We start from the raw sequence: 15,503 nt of genomic DNA on the forward strand, positions 1-15,503 counted from the left end.
AAAATAAATAAATAAAATTAATAAGCTGAACTATTTTTACATTTAATTTTTTTTTAATTATATAACAAATTTTATGTGTCAAATTTTTATTGGTCAAGTGACTTGTGCTTTAGTATATAAAAGATTTATTAGGTTTACCTTTTACCGAAGAAAGTACATAAATTTTGCTAATATATAGAAGAACAAAAGAAAAGAACAAAATTATAGTACGTTAGCGGAAAAAAGTTCATATAAAGAAACATGAAACAAATTACGATTTGAGTCATAAAGAGTCCAGACATGTTTAGCCTCACTAACCAGAATTTGAACTTTCTTTTGTCAACTTTGCAGGAAGCTTTACCATAGAAAATGTATACTTTCTTTTCTCTTCTTGTGAAAAGAAATCTTTAAAGGCTATTGTTGTGCAAATGTCTAGTGAGTCAGACATACAACTGTAGAAGAATGACAAATACGATCTTTAGAAGTTAAAAACTGAAATTTTATCACTTTCAGAAAAAGAGAGATTAATTGGAACCACTGCAAATAATTTAGGAAAAAGCATGCAGAGATGAATTTATAGAATCGTTGAGTCAAATGTTCAACGGGAAAATTTTAACTGTTCAAAGATCGTGAGGAGATCATGGTTAGTGTGAGAAATTTTAGGGGATTTTAATTTATATCAAAAATAAATAAATAAAATTAATAAGCTGAACTGTTTTTACATTTAATTTTTTTTTTAATTATATAACAAATTTCATGTGTCAAATTTTTATTGGTCAAGTGACTTGTGCTTTAGTATACAAAGGATGTGTAATTGAGGTTACATATGTGTATTTGAGTTATAGATTTTTCAATGGTACGCTTTGGAGGAATATCTAACCAAATAAAATAATAAAAATTAAAAAAGTAGGACAGAGGAATGGTTGAGTTTTTTGAACCAATACTTTCAGAATCTGTTAAAAAATTTTGATAACACATGTTTCTCTTCCATTATTAGTCAATAATCAAACAAGTAATAAAAGGAGAATATCAGCCTCAGGGAAGACATCCATGTCAGCTTGGAAAATCGTCCAATAGGGAACTGTTTTTTGCCACGTCATCATCTCCTTAAACCTACGCGGCTCTGTCTTTTGAGCTTCATCTCATCTGAAAAGAAAAGCAAATATTGTCTTCTCCGATTCTCATCCTCAACGCCCACACCCTCCACAGCTACTACTCATAATATCCCATTAATTACTTCATCAATCGACCCTATTTTATCGCTCCAGATTCTCGAAGCTCAAAAGTTTATAAATCCCTCACTTTCACCCACTACAGCATATTCACCAGTAAATGCTCAATTCTTCAACGATCTCTGTCTTGCATTGGGGGAGTCCGAGCTCCGATTCGTCTTAATGCATTTCAGGGATAACGAAACAGCACTGGCCGATGATCCGTTTTTGGGACTCGAAAAACATCAAGAAGCATGGTGAATTCATGGGAAATCACTCTAATTTTCCTTTATGAGAAGGTATTGTATCCACAAGCATCTTATATTCGATCTTAATTTTGTTTTTTAAAAGGCCGATGATCTAACTCATCTAGCTTTGAACGCATAATTAGTCATCCGATGGGTTTTTCGACAGAGACGTCTGTCGGAAGAACCGGAATTTGAGCACGATGTAATCTTCACCGTGAACACTATGAGTTAGTGTATTTGTTGGTCAAAATCGGAGTTGTTTTGAATGAGAAATGGAGATCCAAAGTGGATGATTTACAAAGCTTGTAAAGCTTTAGATTTGGCTAAGTATAAAAATTAGCAAATGTGTCACTTTGAGTATTTGAATTTGGATTTGAGTTTGGATTTGTTAATGAGACATTGTCTATTAACATATCATTATAAACTTTATTTAAGATGATCTTTTGTGTTTATTTAGACACAAGAAAGCAAATCCATTTAAATAAATATATTATTGTTTCAAAACAAAATATATTTATATTACCATTAGTTGTTGTCAAATGAGTCAAATGGAGAATCGTATCTTCATTATGACATTGATATCTGAATTAACTCTCCATAAAAACACCAAGTCGGTTTCTTTTGTTGAAACTATAAAGGTGACAATGTTAATACTCATTCAGGAGAGATTTATATACGAACAAGTATAGCAAAAAATATTTCTCCCACTTGAATATTTGATTCTTTATTTTTGTGTATTCTCTTCTTTTCCTTTTTAATCTGAAAGTATACACAAAACTAGTTTCACCATGCTTTTGATAGAGTGACGCAAATCAGAAGATTGTTTGCAGTTGTATCTTGGGACTCATTACGTTATCGAACCGTCGCACTACGGGACGTATTTTGAGTTAAGGAAAGAGATAATATCTCGCATCTGCAGTTGAATCATCTTTTTCTTAATCTTTGGTATAATCTTATCAAATTTATTCTTTACAATATTCAGTTCTCCGTAGTTTATATAATACGGTCCTATCAGAATCGACATCAAAGTTTGAAGAGGTTGGTAGATTTATTTGCATCATCTCACCCGGTTGGCCTCAGAAGATTAATCAAATCCTTTTTTTGGTTATATACGAGTTAAGTTTATGTTACATTGGCTTCAAAGATCTGGTTTCTGATTCCATTTTTATTAGAAAACGTTACATATGCATCTTTGAATTAGTATTTTTGTAACATTTTCCTCGGTCCATTGTATTTCAGTCAAATGTTCCTCACTACAACTGATTAGAGTTTGGAGAATCAGTTGAAAGACATGGTGAAGCGTGGAAAGAATCTGAGAGTGAAGGTAAAATTTTCTTCCAAAGCTTTTGCTGAGGGTTTCAATCGAATCACTTCAACTTTTTTATCTCTTGGGTTTCAATCGAATCACACTCATTGATCTCTGATTCATTAGGAGCTTATTGAGGATATAGATGAGTATGACGGTGACGACCCTCTCTTCCCATGGATAAAGTGAGTTCATTTTTTATCTATTCTTGATTATAAAAAGTCTTCTTGATCCTGAGATTTGAGGTTTCTCTCCAGGTGTGTTAAATGGGTGCAGGAGGCGTTTCCTCCGGGTGGAGAGTGTTCGGGTCTGTTGGTGATCTACGAGCAGTGCGTGAGAAAGTTCTGGCACTCGGACCGGTACAAGGATGATCTTCGTTACCTCAAAGTCTGGTTGGAATAAGTAATGTTTCTTTCTCTTTTTTTTAGCTCTTCCTTGAATGATCTTCTTTTGTATTGGAAGTGTAGTTCACTAAAGGGAAGTGGTTTATCCTTTTGAAGGCGGAGCATTGCGCTGATGCGGAAGTGATTTATAAGTTTTTGGAGGTTAATGATATTGGGAGGACGCTTGGTTTGTACTATAGAGATTTTGGGTTGCACATGGAGTTTAAGGGTAAGGTGAAGACTGCTAATGAGATCTTCAATCTCGGGATCTCTAGGTGAGTTTTCTTCGTTTTGGGTCCCTGGATTTTGTCACGTGATTTGATTAATAAAGTGTGAAACTCTGTGCAGGAATGCAAAGCCTGTGGAGAAGTTGAATGATGCTTACAAGAAGTTTATTGTGAGAACTATGAGAAGGATCAAAACAGTTGATGATGTAAGAAGTTTCTTCTGTATGTTTATCTATCCTTAAGTTTTTTTTTTCCACATGATGATTTAATGTTTTTTACCTACTAGCAGGAGCCAAAGGAGAATGACTTACCGTCAAGAAGCTTTGGGACTGTATTGTCTAGGGGAGATAATACTAATGAGACATAGTAATTAATTACTTTGGAAGTTTTATTAATATATTATGTTAAGCTTTCTTACATGACAATGTGTTGTATAGATACAGGAAGGCAAACTTTAGGACCACAAGCAAAGAGAACAAAGCTGAATCAGTAAGCAGTCTCATCATTATGTATTTCTTGCTTTAAACATATATATAAACTTCATCAAAACTCTAAATTATTGAGCAACTCTCTCTCTGATTTTTGTAGCTCATCCAAGGCACCTTTGGCTGTGTACAAGGATACTACAACAGCGGATCAAACAGAGTCGGACAAGTCAAAATTAGAGTTTGGTTCTTGGCTTATGCTTGGAGGCAGAGCAGAGAGGAACAAAGAAAACAATGCCTTACCTGGAAAATGGGCAGCATTCAAGGTCTTGCTTCTGCTCTAACTGCGAAAACTACACTAAACTTATCTCTGTAAACTGTTCACTTACCTACATATATGTATTTTCACAGGTTCCTCAGAAACCCATTGTGAGAACTGATGCTTCCTCTTTTAAGGTTTTTGTCGACGAAGAAGAATGTATAGAGTAAGTTACACAATTTGTTTATGTTTCCATAACAAGACATAGATGTTTCGTTATTAACTTTTGATTATGAAACAGCAGTGAGGGATTAGAGAAAAGGAAGAAGATTGAAACCATCTCACCATCATCATCAAACGTTTTGCCACTTAATGATGGCCGTGAGATAAAGAAGTAAGCATAAAACCCCTTCTTGATTCACCCAAACAATTATCACATGACTTGAGTATCTAACAATGTTTCCTCTATAAAAACTGTAGAGAAACAGAGCTGCTGCGACAGAACCCTTTAAGACACTTCTCTCGCAACAGCTTCCTACGATGATTTACGAAAATAATCATCATAGACAACAATGTTCTGAAATTTGAGATTTGACATTTGAGCTTTTGTCTATAAAGTTCCTTATGTTTTCTGCCTGTTTGGGTTTGTGTTTTTTATGTACTGAGATTTATTATGTACCATAAAGTCCATAATGAATGAGTATTTCATGTTTCTTGAAACTTATGTGTTCTGTAATTGATTCCAGTTATTTTTTAACCATGTGTACACTGACTGGTTGGTTCATAAATTCACAATATTTTGTATATTTTGGAGCTCGTGACTTTTGGGGCCGAGATGAAACCTTGGTTCATAAATTCATAAATTCACAATATTCTGGGATGAGAAGGTATTGTATCCACAAATGTAAATTGGAACGAGACATAGTAGATTAGCATGGCCCATGCGCAAGGATGATACACACTATTTGAAAAATGGTTCAAAAATAGACCAATTCTCGATTTAAAATAAAAATAAAAAAATCAAAACAAATGGTGAAAAAATATAACCAAATATAACAAAAAAAATTAAAAAAAAATGAAAAACATTACGGTACATTGGATAAAACAGAAGATCAAAAAATATATGACAAGTTCAGACAAACTTGTAAACATCTAATCGTAAAATCGGGATATGCCCTTTGAACACTACAACAATACAAACTCATAAACTCACTACATAGTAACCACTTATAGCCACAATTATACACACATCTACTGCGCAGTTTACACAAATACTCCATCAACTGCAGCAAATCCTTCGCAACATACGGTCACGTAAATAATCAAACTCAACAACCCCGCATAGGAATTGGGTTTTTCCTCCTAAGATTTTATCTAAATTTTTTGTCACATTAAGATTTTAATTATTGTTAATAGCATTATACCTTTAAATTAATCTAAATTAAATTAAATTTAAATATATAATATTTGTTATTTAATTTAATTTAATTTAATTTAATACATTTTTAATATTAAAAATATAGGACAAATACTAATTTCCTTTAACCCTAGAAAAATCCCCAATCATTTTCTTCATCGTCATCGAACTTTTTATCTTCTTCCATGGTAAAATCACTCTTCCCTATCTTCTAGCTTTTTCTCTCTCTTCTTCCACCTCTTTCATCTCTATTTACAATTAAAGAACACAAGTATACAACTGGGTCAAAGCTTTTTGATCGGTTAAGCTCATCTCCTATGCTGCTCCACTCAGTGTTCAAATGGGCCGAGATGAAACCTTGGTTTACACATCCCCATTACTATTCGATTCAGTTATTAATGCCATGTGTAAAGCTCGTGACTTTGAGAGTCAGTAATGATGATGTGCTTAGTTTTTTTAAGCTTTTTATGGTGTGCTTAGTTTTTTTAAGCTTTTGTATCGTATATATAAGTTGATGGGTTTTGATAACTTATTAGTGCCTTTGTATCATTTTGTTAGAACCAAAACCTTCATGATACTCATATTAGTGAGTTTGTTTATTATTGGGTACGCTTGTGAAGCTTAAGTAAGAAATTCCTTCTTGCGTATTACTAGGTGTTCCTATTTTCATATAGTTTGCACACATATTTTGTATTGGTTCTGTCATTATTTAATTTTTGTGACCTGGATATATGTGTGCGTCATGCAGAACAATTGTCACTTGCTAGGAAGGTGGTCAGCGATTTGATAACTGTAAATTTGAATTTGTCGTGAATTAGAGAAGACAACTGGTTATTTGATAACGATGAGATAAACGTATTTTGTTAAGCCAGCAAAAAAAAACTATTCTTAACGTGTTGGGTGAAGCAGAGCTATTGGAGGAAGCCGAAGCAATGATAAAGAACATAACAGTGGAAGAAACCACTATTATATGGAGCTCCTTTTTTTGTACTTGCAGGAAAAAGGGTAACATTGAGATGGCTGAAAGAGTAGTAAAGTGCTTGCTGAAGCTGGATCCAGATGTGCACATATCTAATGCTTGCTATTTATGTGTTTTTCGAAGAGGCAGTTGAACAGGGGGTTTTCATGAAGGAAACACAAGTGAAGAAGGAAGTACGTGCAGTTCGATGGAGGTAGATTACAAAGTTCACGAGTTTGTTATTCTTTTTGCCGGAAAAGACACAATAGATTCTCAGAACATCAACAACAAATTCTGAGTCAAGTATTATCTGAATCTTTTCCTGGGGGACAAAGAGGATCGTTGTTACATCAAGCAACAAGAAATGACGTTGTACAGGCTCAAGGAGGAGACATTTTGATGTTTACAGAAAGAAAAGAACAAATAAGAATTTTTCAGAACTTTGTAAAGCGTTTTTCTTAAGATTTATTTTTTCCTGTATGCAATTGGTTGGAGACTAGGAGTCGTGAAAGTTAAACAGTGTAAGTTTGTTCAATAATTTAAAACTATAGAATTTTGCTTAAGTTATCAACAATTACTTTTGTTTTGTAAGTTTTTTACTATATTGCAAGTACAAGCTACATATGATGATTAATTTCAGTTATTTTATCCAACTTAATACTTATGGTTCACTCTCTACGTATACAAACGCTGATTTTTTATTCCAAGGTAAAATAGATAGTAATGTGATACTTCGATATAATGAACCATGGAGATTATATGAGTAATATTGAGGTTTTTACATAGCAACGCTGTGAACCTCTTATCAGCCCCAAGACTAAATATTATAACCATAATTTCCATTAGTGAGCGAAGGCAATCATTGAATATCAACTAAAATTCATAAATTGTCAATCTTTTTTAAGAAAATCAACTACATTCTTTGGATTTTCTTAGGGAAAACATACAAATAGCTATTAGAGAATTTTTCTTTTTACAGCAAAAAATTCACAGACTCATGTAGACTCTGTAAACCAAAGTGATAACTCTGCATCCATGTGTACGACGAAAGACGGTTGTTTCCTAACACTGTGTGCCAAGCGATCTGCCCTTATGTTTTCCGCCCTAGGTACGTGAACGATATCTGAGTTGGTGAAGCTTCTTCGCAAAAACTTAATGTCTTCCAGGTAGCATTCAAATGCTGGCTATTCCTCCGGTTCCGAAACCATCTTCACCAGTTGAGAACAATCCTTTGCAAACGTAACCCGAAACTGTCTTAAATTGTTCATGCATTATATCGTCCAAATTAAAGCCTCCATCTCCGCATGAAGGGGTGAGAGACTTGCCCTTACATTACTGTCTATAATAATTAGAGAATATTATTATATTTTTAATATTTTGTTTTGCTGCATGGATACAAAAGTATTTGACATAAATTCAGGATTTTTTAAATTTACATCACTTTTAGATTTCAATTGTTCATCATTTCACCACTGCCTTAAGAACAAATTCATATACATTTTCTTATCACTAAATAATAAATAATAAATATTAAAATTTTAAAATATACATTGGTTAATTTTAACGTCCAAATAATAAATAATCAATATTAATTTTTTAAAAATATACATTGGTTAGTTTTAACGTAAAAACAATGTTTGAATTATATGTTAATCTAACCATATATTTATAAAATTCAAATAAATGAGATTAAAGAATAATTGAATTTCAACTAAAGTTTAATTTATTTTCTTATTCAGTTTGTTTACCAAGTTATATGTATTTTGACAATGAAAGAAAAAAATTTGAACTTTGACAATTTTTAAACTTTAGTCACCAAAACCAATACAAAATAGCAAAATTTTCTAATAATTTATATAGCATTTTTAGTCTAAGTGTAAAATATGTAGTCAAATACAGATTCTATAATAAACTAATTAAATTAAAATAAAGGAAAGAAATCCGGGCGTAGCCTGAAAAAATCTCTAGTTATCTATAATAATTAAATTTAAATGCTAAAACACAACACATTACAATATTATTTTTTTATAGTTAAGAAACTCAAATCAGCATCCCCACCAATGGGGATGCTCTATAGTACTTTTGTTTGGTTTTAGGTCCAGCTCAAATTTTTTAATGGTCCGGTTCAAAAAAAAATTATTCCGTTATTAACCTATTAGAAATTTATAAAATTTGGACTTTTTAAAATTTTTTTTTTGAAATCTATTCTATTAAAACACCTGTTTGACCCATTGATAAAAGTTGGATCCAACAACTATTTTTTTTATCTTTATCATTATTTAAAATATTATTTATTATGTTTTATGCCATTAGACCTATATTTAAATTACCAATTGAAAAGACCTAAAAAGATATAAAACAAAAAATATACCCGATCTAGTTTTATATATTAAAACAAAAGTCACAATCTTGATTTATGTGTGATTTTTTTTAAAAAATGGACCTAATGGACCTATTCATAGAAAGTCAGGTTACATTTAGGGGGTGATTGGTAGTTGCTGTATGTGCTGTCCACAGCCCAATTCATTTTTAAAGCACCAAATTCACAGCAATCAAGCTTTAAATTTTTTTTTGAAACCACAGCTCTTGAAATAACCTACAGCTGTATAAATGCTCTGCAGAGCCAAATATCCAAAGCAATTTTTTAGTGATTTCCATAAAATTGTACAGCAATAAAATCTAAAGCCACAGCAAAAAGTCTACATATTTTTTTCTACAGCAAAAATTTTAAAGCTACAGCCCTTACCAATCAGACCCTTAATCTCTAATCTTATCATTTAAATTTTGGGCCTACCAGAAATTTTTATTGGACTATCAATAATTGGATTTAAACAATAGATGATCCATTGGATTTATAGATAGTATAAATTGAATAGATATAATTTAATGTTGTAATACTATACTTCCAAATGTTAATTATTTAAATATTTGTCGATGTTAACTTTTATAATTAAAAAGATTTTTTTTTAAATAACAAAAATCATATTATCTAACAATGATTAATCTTTACTACCTTAAACCAATGAAAACAAATTTTAAACTATATAGTTTATTTTTAAAATTAAACAAAAACTAAATGTTTAATTATTTACTCGATAATATAAATCAATGAAGCGAAAAATTTAAATTTTTAAAAACTTTCTAAATTTGTGAAATGTTACAATATTTTTCAATACAACAATAAAACAATATTTTACTAATCTATATATAGTTATGATTTTAATAATGAAATAATAATCCGAAAGAAAAAAAAAATATATATATATAGAAGAAGATACAAATACATGTGAAAGTTTGAAACAATCTTTCAATGAAAAAAATATACCGTAAACTTATTATGTTTTAAGAATTGATAGACACATATATATTATAATATTTACCAATTTAGAATTGAAAACAAAATATTTATATAAAAATAAATGAAAACATTGATGAACACTTCCCTAGGACCGGGCCTGTTTGGTCTAATAACAGACAAAGTACTAACATTGACGAACAAAATGATGAACTGTTTAAAATAAAGACAGAGACAATGACGAATAAAAACTCAAAGGTAGCCACAGAAGAAAAACCCGCAAAGTAATGAAAACCCAAAAGAAGTACTCTCTCATTCGTTCGCCTAGCATCCTGGTCATCCTAATAACAAATTACTTAAAAACCTACTTAAGACGTGGGTTTAAGTAGTTTATGGCTGAAAAGAAGTTATCCAAATACTTTATATATTAATTGAGAAACATTACAACATTGTTTTATAGTCATGTGTCACCATAAAAATTAAATTCAAAATTCTTAAATAAATAGGTTGGTCCATTTTAATTTATATTATACTTTTTATTAAATCAACTATTAAGTTGATAAATATTGTACAAAAGAGTATTATCGCATTTTCCTTAAATAAAATATACGGAATTGTTTAATATGATTAACGTATATATGATAATTAATGATTATGAATAATAAATATTTGATAATAATTTTTGTATCTTAGCTCTTTTTTGTTTAATTTTATTTTATTAAAAGATATTAAACAACTAACCATATAATTAAAAAAAAAATCTTATATGTTATATTTTGAATTTTTAAAACGACTATAAAGAACTAAAAACTTTAAATGTCTTACACTAAAATTTTGTGATCAATGATTTAACTTTTTTTTGGTAAAAGCAAGATACAAATGATCATAAAACGTATGCATATGAAGTCTCATTTACTAGATATTGTATTCTTATTATATATCAATATAGTTTAAAATTAAACTATATAACATAGAAAAATACTTAAATATGATAATTTCTAAATTTGTATTGAAAATTTTTGAGACTTAAATATTTTAATTTTGAAATTTGCATTCAAAAATCGCTCATTTAAATTTTTGTGTTTATTATATGAGTATGAATTCTTAATAATAAATATTTATATCAAACTATATTATATATCTATTTTCATGTCATTGAAATTTAGTTATAGCACATATAAAATAAATAAAATGATTGTTGTGATTTATTTACCAAAAAAGTATCGTAAATAAACAAGATGTATTGTTTTGATTTATGTCTTTACTCTATTTTAATTATATATATAATACGTAAATGAATACAAATAAATAATAATAGAAAAAAATATTTTTACATATCATTCATCACGTACAATTGCGCGGATCTTAAGCTAGTAACAAATTACTTAAAAAAATTTATATACTACGATCATATAAATTATATATATACGATCAGTTGTATTTTATAATTTACATACAACTATACTATCATATTTAATTAATTTTTTTGATTTATTCATTTTAATCGGTTTGTAAACCAAATCATATTTATATAATGTAGTTTTTAGTGATGACGTTCATTTCGCTTATTCAATACTAGCAAATCTAAACCACTTTTTCTATTTCAATTTGGTTTTACCGGGATTTTTAGATATTTTCAGCTCTAAGACCACCTCCATGAGAAGGTTTTAGCCTTTTAGGGCATCAGCATTGGGACTTCTTAAGCCCACTTCTTAGTAAATTTGGGTCGAAATTTAAATCAAAAAGGCTGGATATGTTTGGAAAAACTTCTAAGTTAAGAAGTTATTTGGCTCGTCCTTCAGGGGCACGTGTCGCAAGTGGACGGTTTGCAAACACGGAAACGGGTTTGTCTCTCTCTCTCTCTCGTTTGTCTCATTTCTTTCTTTTCTCGATCTCTCTCGACGCCGAAGGCACCAAATCGGAAGCGTTGACGACGATTCGGTGTTGTTGTTGCGGACATCGTCTCCTCTAAGCCTCTCCTCAATTGCGATCTCTCCTCTTTCGAGCGATCTCTTCCGTCACCTTCAAATTCGAAATCATCCTCTCCTCCGACTCTTCAAATCTTAACAAGGTATATGTTCCTCATCCCTCGATTTTCTTTTGATTATATCTTCGCTGTTGGTGATTGTTTGGTTCGTGCATGGCTCTTATTTATCCGAAACTGATTTTTTTTTGGAAATAAAAATGGAAAATTCGAATGGATAGATTTATTCCCTTGATTGTTTAGTGAATTAGGGTTTGGTTTCTGTTAGATAATTAAAAAAAAAATGTGATGAATGGGTTAGCTATGTTCGGAATCGCTTGTTAATGTTCAAGTTGCTCCTATCTCACCCGGGTTTGTGAACTCTTTAAATGTTTAAACTCTTGAAAATAATATTGTTATAGTTAGTTTTTGAAAGTGAGATTGTTAATGTTAGCTCTACTTTACTTAAAGGTGTGATTTTTAGTGTTATGTCAAGTTGCGAGTAGGAAATGAATGTTTTGGTTTAGGCTTAGGTAGATAGGTTTGATAAAATTGTAGTTGCCTTCGTATAGGATGAGTGAAGTTTCTGTAGTTGCCAGTAGAAAATGAATGTTTATGTTCTTGTTACTGCTTACATAGCTGTAGTTGTGTGAAGTGTTATTTGGGTATAACTTTGTAGTTGTGTGAAGTGTTATTTGGGTATAGCTTTGTAGTTGTCGTCGAGCAAGAGTTCGGGGTAGACCAGTCCATCAACAATTGAAACATGATTTGATCGAACATATATGAGATAAATTTGGGTCTTAAAATTAAAATCGGTGAAGTTTATGTTATTGTAATTTTTTCTAACTTTGTAATTTTTTTTTCAACTTTGTAATTTTTTTTTTCAACTTTGTAATGTTTTTATGTTTAATGTTATATGTTTTATTATAAAATCCTACCAAACAATTATAAAAAAAAAACAAAATTTAATATTTTGCTAAGAACCTACCAAAACTTCTACCAATAATCTTTACTTTTACTCATGTATCTTACCAAAATCTCTTAATCTAATTATATTATTAAAGTAATACTAAGATATGCAATTGCATATCTAGCAATGCTGATGCCCTTAGTAAAGGTTTCTTGAAGAAAACTAAAAAAAATAAATAAAAAATACATAAAAGAAGAGAACCGCTGTTAAAAACACAGAATTTTAAGAAATGGTAAGCATCCAGACGTGTCTATTTCGTATTGGGTAATGCCAAGGAAGAAAAAAAAGTTTTGATCTCTCTTCGTCGATGTTTCTGAAGTTCTTTTGCAACAAAAATCGAATCGTCGTTTGTGGAGAGAGAGAGAAGAGACGTTTGGATCAAAGTGAAAAGATGAACATGAGTTCTGATTTGTATCCGAAGGGGTTTACAGCAGCGACAGGTGCGCGAGCAAGTACGGTCGGCGGAGACCGGTTATAGTCGCCGGAGCTGCGGCGAACGCGGTGTCTGTTTTGGTGATTGGACACGCGGCGGATATAGGGTGAGCGTGTGGGGATGGAGAAGGGAAGGGGATGATAAAGCCGAGGGTGATTGTGCCGTTGGGTTCGTGGTGTTGGTATGGAGGAAAACGATGTCGGATCAGAGCCAGGAGCTGAAGGACGAGGATGAGGATGTGGATTTGGGTACAGGGATGAGTAGAGTCTCTATCTTCTTTGGTACTCAGACTGGAACCGCTGAACGGTTTGCTAAGGTACTCGTTATGTTCGTTATGTTCTAAAAGGATATGCTTTGTTATGATTCTGTTGATGTTGACTTGGTAGCTCTAGATGTTGGATGTGGCTTCTGTTATATGAATATGGTTTATCTAGAATTGGTCAAAATTGCTAGTTGATCTATCATTGTGATTCAATGATTTGGTTTTTATGGGAACATGTTTCATTTTTCTCATAGGCATTGAAGAAGAGAAGTTGAAGAAAGAGACTTTGTAGCTCTTTTGTGTTGTACGTAAGACATATTCAAGCTGTTATTGATTTATTTTGATATTTTTGAATGGTAGCTATCTTTCTATTTCTCTAATTCAGTATCTCGTTGATACAATTTATTTATTGAGCTTTTGGGTTTTGTAGGAACTCCATGGACAGAAGAAGAACATCATCAAAGCATCTCTCTTTCATTTCAATTGGCAAGTGGTTAGTATACTTTTCTTTTAATGCTTGTTAAAAATTGTTTAGGTTGGGAATTAAATAGACTTTAGTGTCATCTAGTTGTTAGTTGAGTAGAAGTGTTTTGTCAGGTTCGATGTTAATGTTAATGCTTATGCTTATGCTTATACTTGATAACCTGTAATGAAAGGAACACTTCCACCTCAACACCAAGTTAATGCTTCTGCTTATGCTTGATGGGAACTCTTTGTCAGGTTCAATACCAGACTTCTCTCGGTGTCTGAACTTGAAGATAATGTAAAGAACACTCTCTCTCTCTCTCTTTTTTTTTTTTTTGGGTTAAAATAAAGAACACTCTCTTTAGGATCAAAGTTGTCTATTGTTTTTGTATAAATGTTGATCGGCTAATAATGTTTTGTATAAACCGAAAAGATCCCTTCCTCGTTGGCTAATGTTTTGTAAGCTACCTATTGATGTATTGTTAGTCACTAAATCAACGTTTCTCTTCCCTTTATAAGTTAAAAATATGTATGGTGTAATGAAAATCACATTGTGCTTACATTTTCTCTTCCCTTCTTTTTCCTTTTGTTTCTCTTCACCAATTTCACTAAGATTTCATATTATGTCATATTTGTTTAAATTTTATGAAAACCAATCATTCAACTTAGAAAAAAAAATTAAGAACCTCAAAAAAGTTTTCCCATTGGACTATGCTAAATTAAATTACATTAGTAGAGGTTCTAAACTTCACAAATTACACAATTAATTATTAAACTAATCATTAGAACTTTTAATGGGCTCTAACCATTGGACATGCTCTAAGGGCTTATTTATCATATAGTAATCCAATTAAAAATGCAATTAACAAGAACTGTATAAGAATTAAAAGACTAATAAAACCTAGTCCAGACCAAATATTTGAAATCATGGGATCCTATTTTAAACCCAATAGTGATGGAACTGTTCCAAAATGGTATGGGGGATGAAATTGTTCCGAAATGCTATAGGGGTTGTTTGTGATATCTTTGACATGTAACTGCTTTTTTTATAATCAGGGGTATCCGGTATACCGAGGTCCAATCAACTAATCTTTTGAAGTTTGTTTATCGGCATTAGATAAATCCTGCTGTTTGCAATGAAAATTAGATACCAATATCGTCTATCCACACAAACAAGTATATCGTAGATTGTACGTTTCAAATCTTGGGTGCTTAACATCTTCCCAAGCCCCTTTATCATTTGACCACGCTCGTTGCTTATGTGCTTATGACATGTAACTGTTGATTAGTGGAAAATGATACTCAGCTCCAGTTAAACCGAAACGGAAATTTTATTTTATTTCGATATATCATAGACGAAAGTAGGAGTGTTGACGGGATGAGTCAGCTCTACTGGGTTGAGTTTTGGGGACCAATTGTCATGCTTTCGGGTTCGACGCTAGCCGGAGGCGAACTGCTTTTTCATGTCACCAAAAAGCGGGTACTGAGCCTTCGGGCTCAGGACATACCCTCCCGGGTGAAGCCGGTCCGCTCCCTGACCGGGCCCAGAGAATGATCCGCGAAGCGGAGAACCCTGGATTATAAAAAAAAAAAAAAAAAAAGTAGGAGTGTTTTTAGGCTCCCACGAATATGGAAAATGAACACCCACCAGACCAGATTACCCACCTTATTTTTTATTTTTTAATGGAAATATATAACTTCA

The 15,503-nt window shown here is 31.7% G+C and overlaps 1 pseudogene; it reads left to right on the plus strand.

Annotated features, from left to right (window-relative positions):
• The first annotated feature begins 2,729 nt into the window (after positions 1 to 2,729).
• On the plus strand, positions 2,730 to 4,582 carry LOC106337561 (annotated as a pseudogene).
• The last annotated feature ends 10,921 nt before the right edge of the window (positions 4,583 to 15,503 follow it).

Source organism: Brassica oleracea, chromosome C1 (assembly GCF_000695525.1).
Source record: "Brassica oleracea var. oleracea cultivar TO1000 chromosome C1, BOL, whole genome shotgun sequence".
In the NCBI taxonomy this organism is placed as follows: Eukaryota; Viridiplantae; Streptophyta; class Magnoliopsida; order Brassicales; family Brassicaceae; genus Brassica; species Brassica oleracea.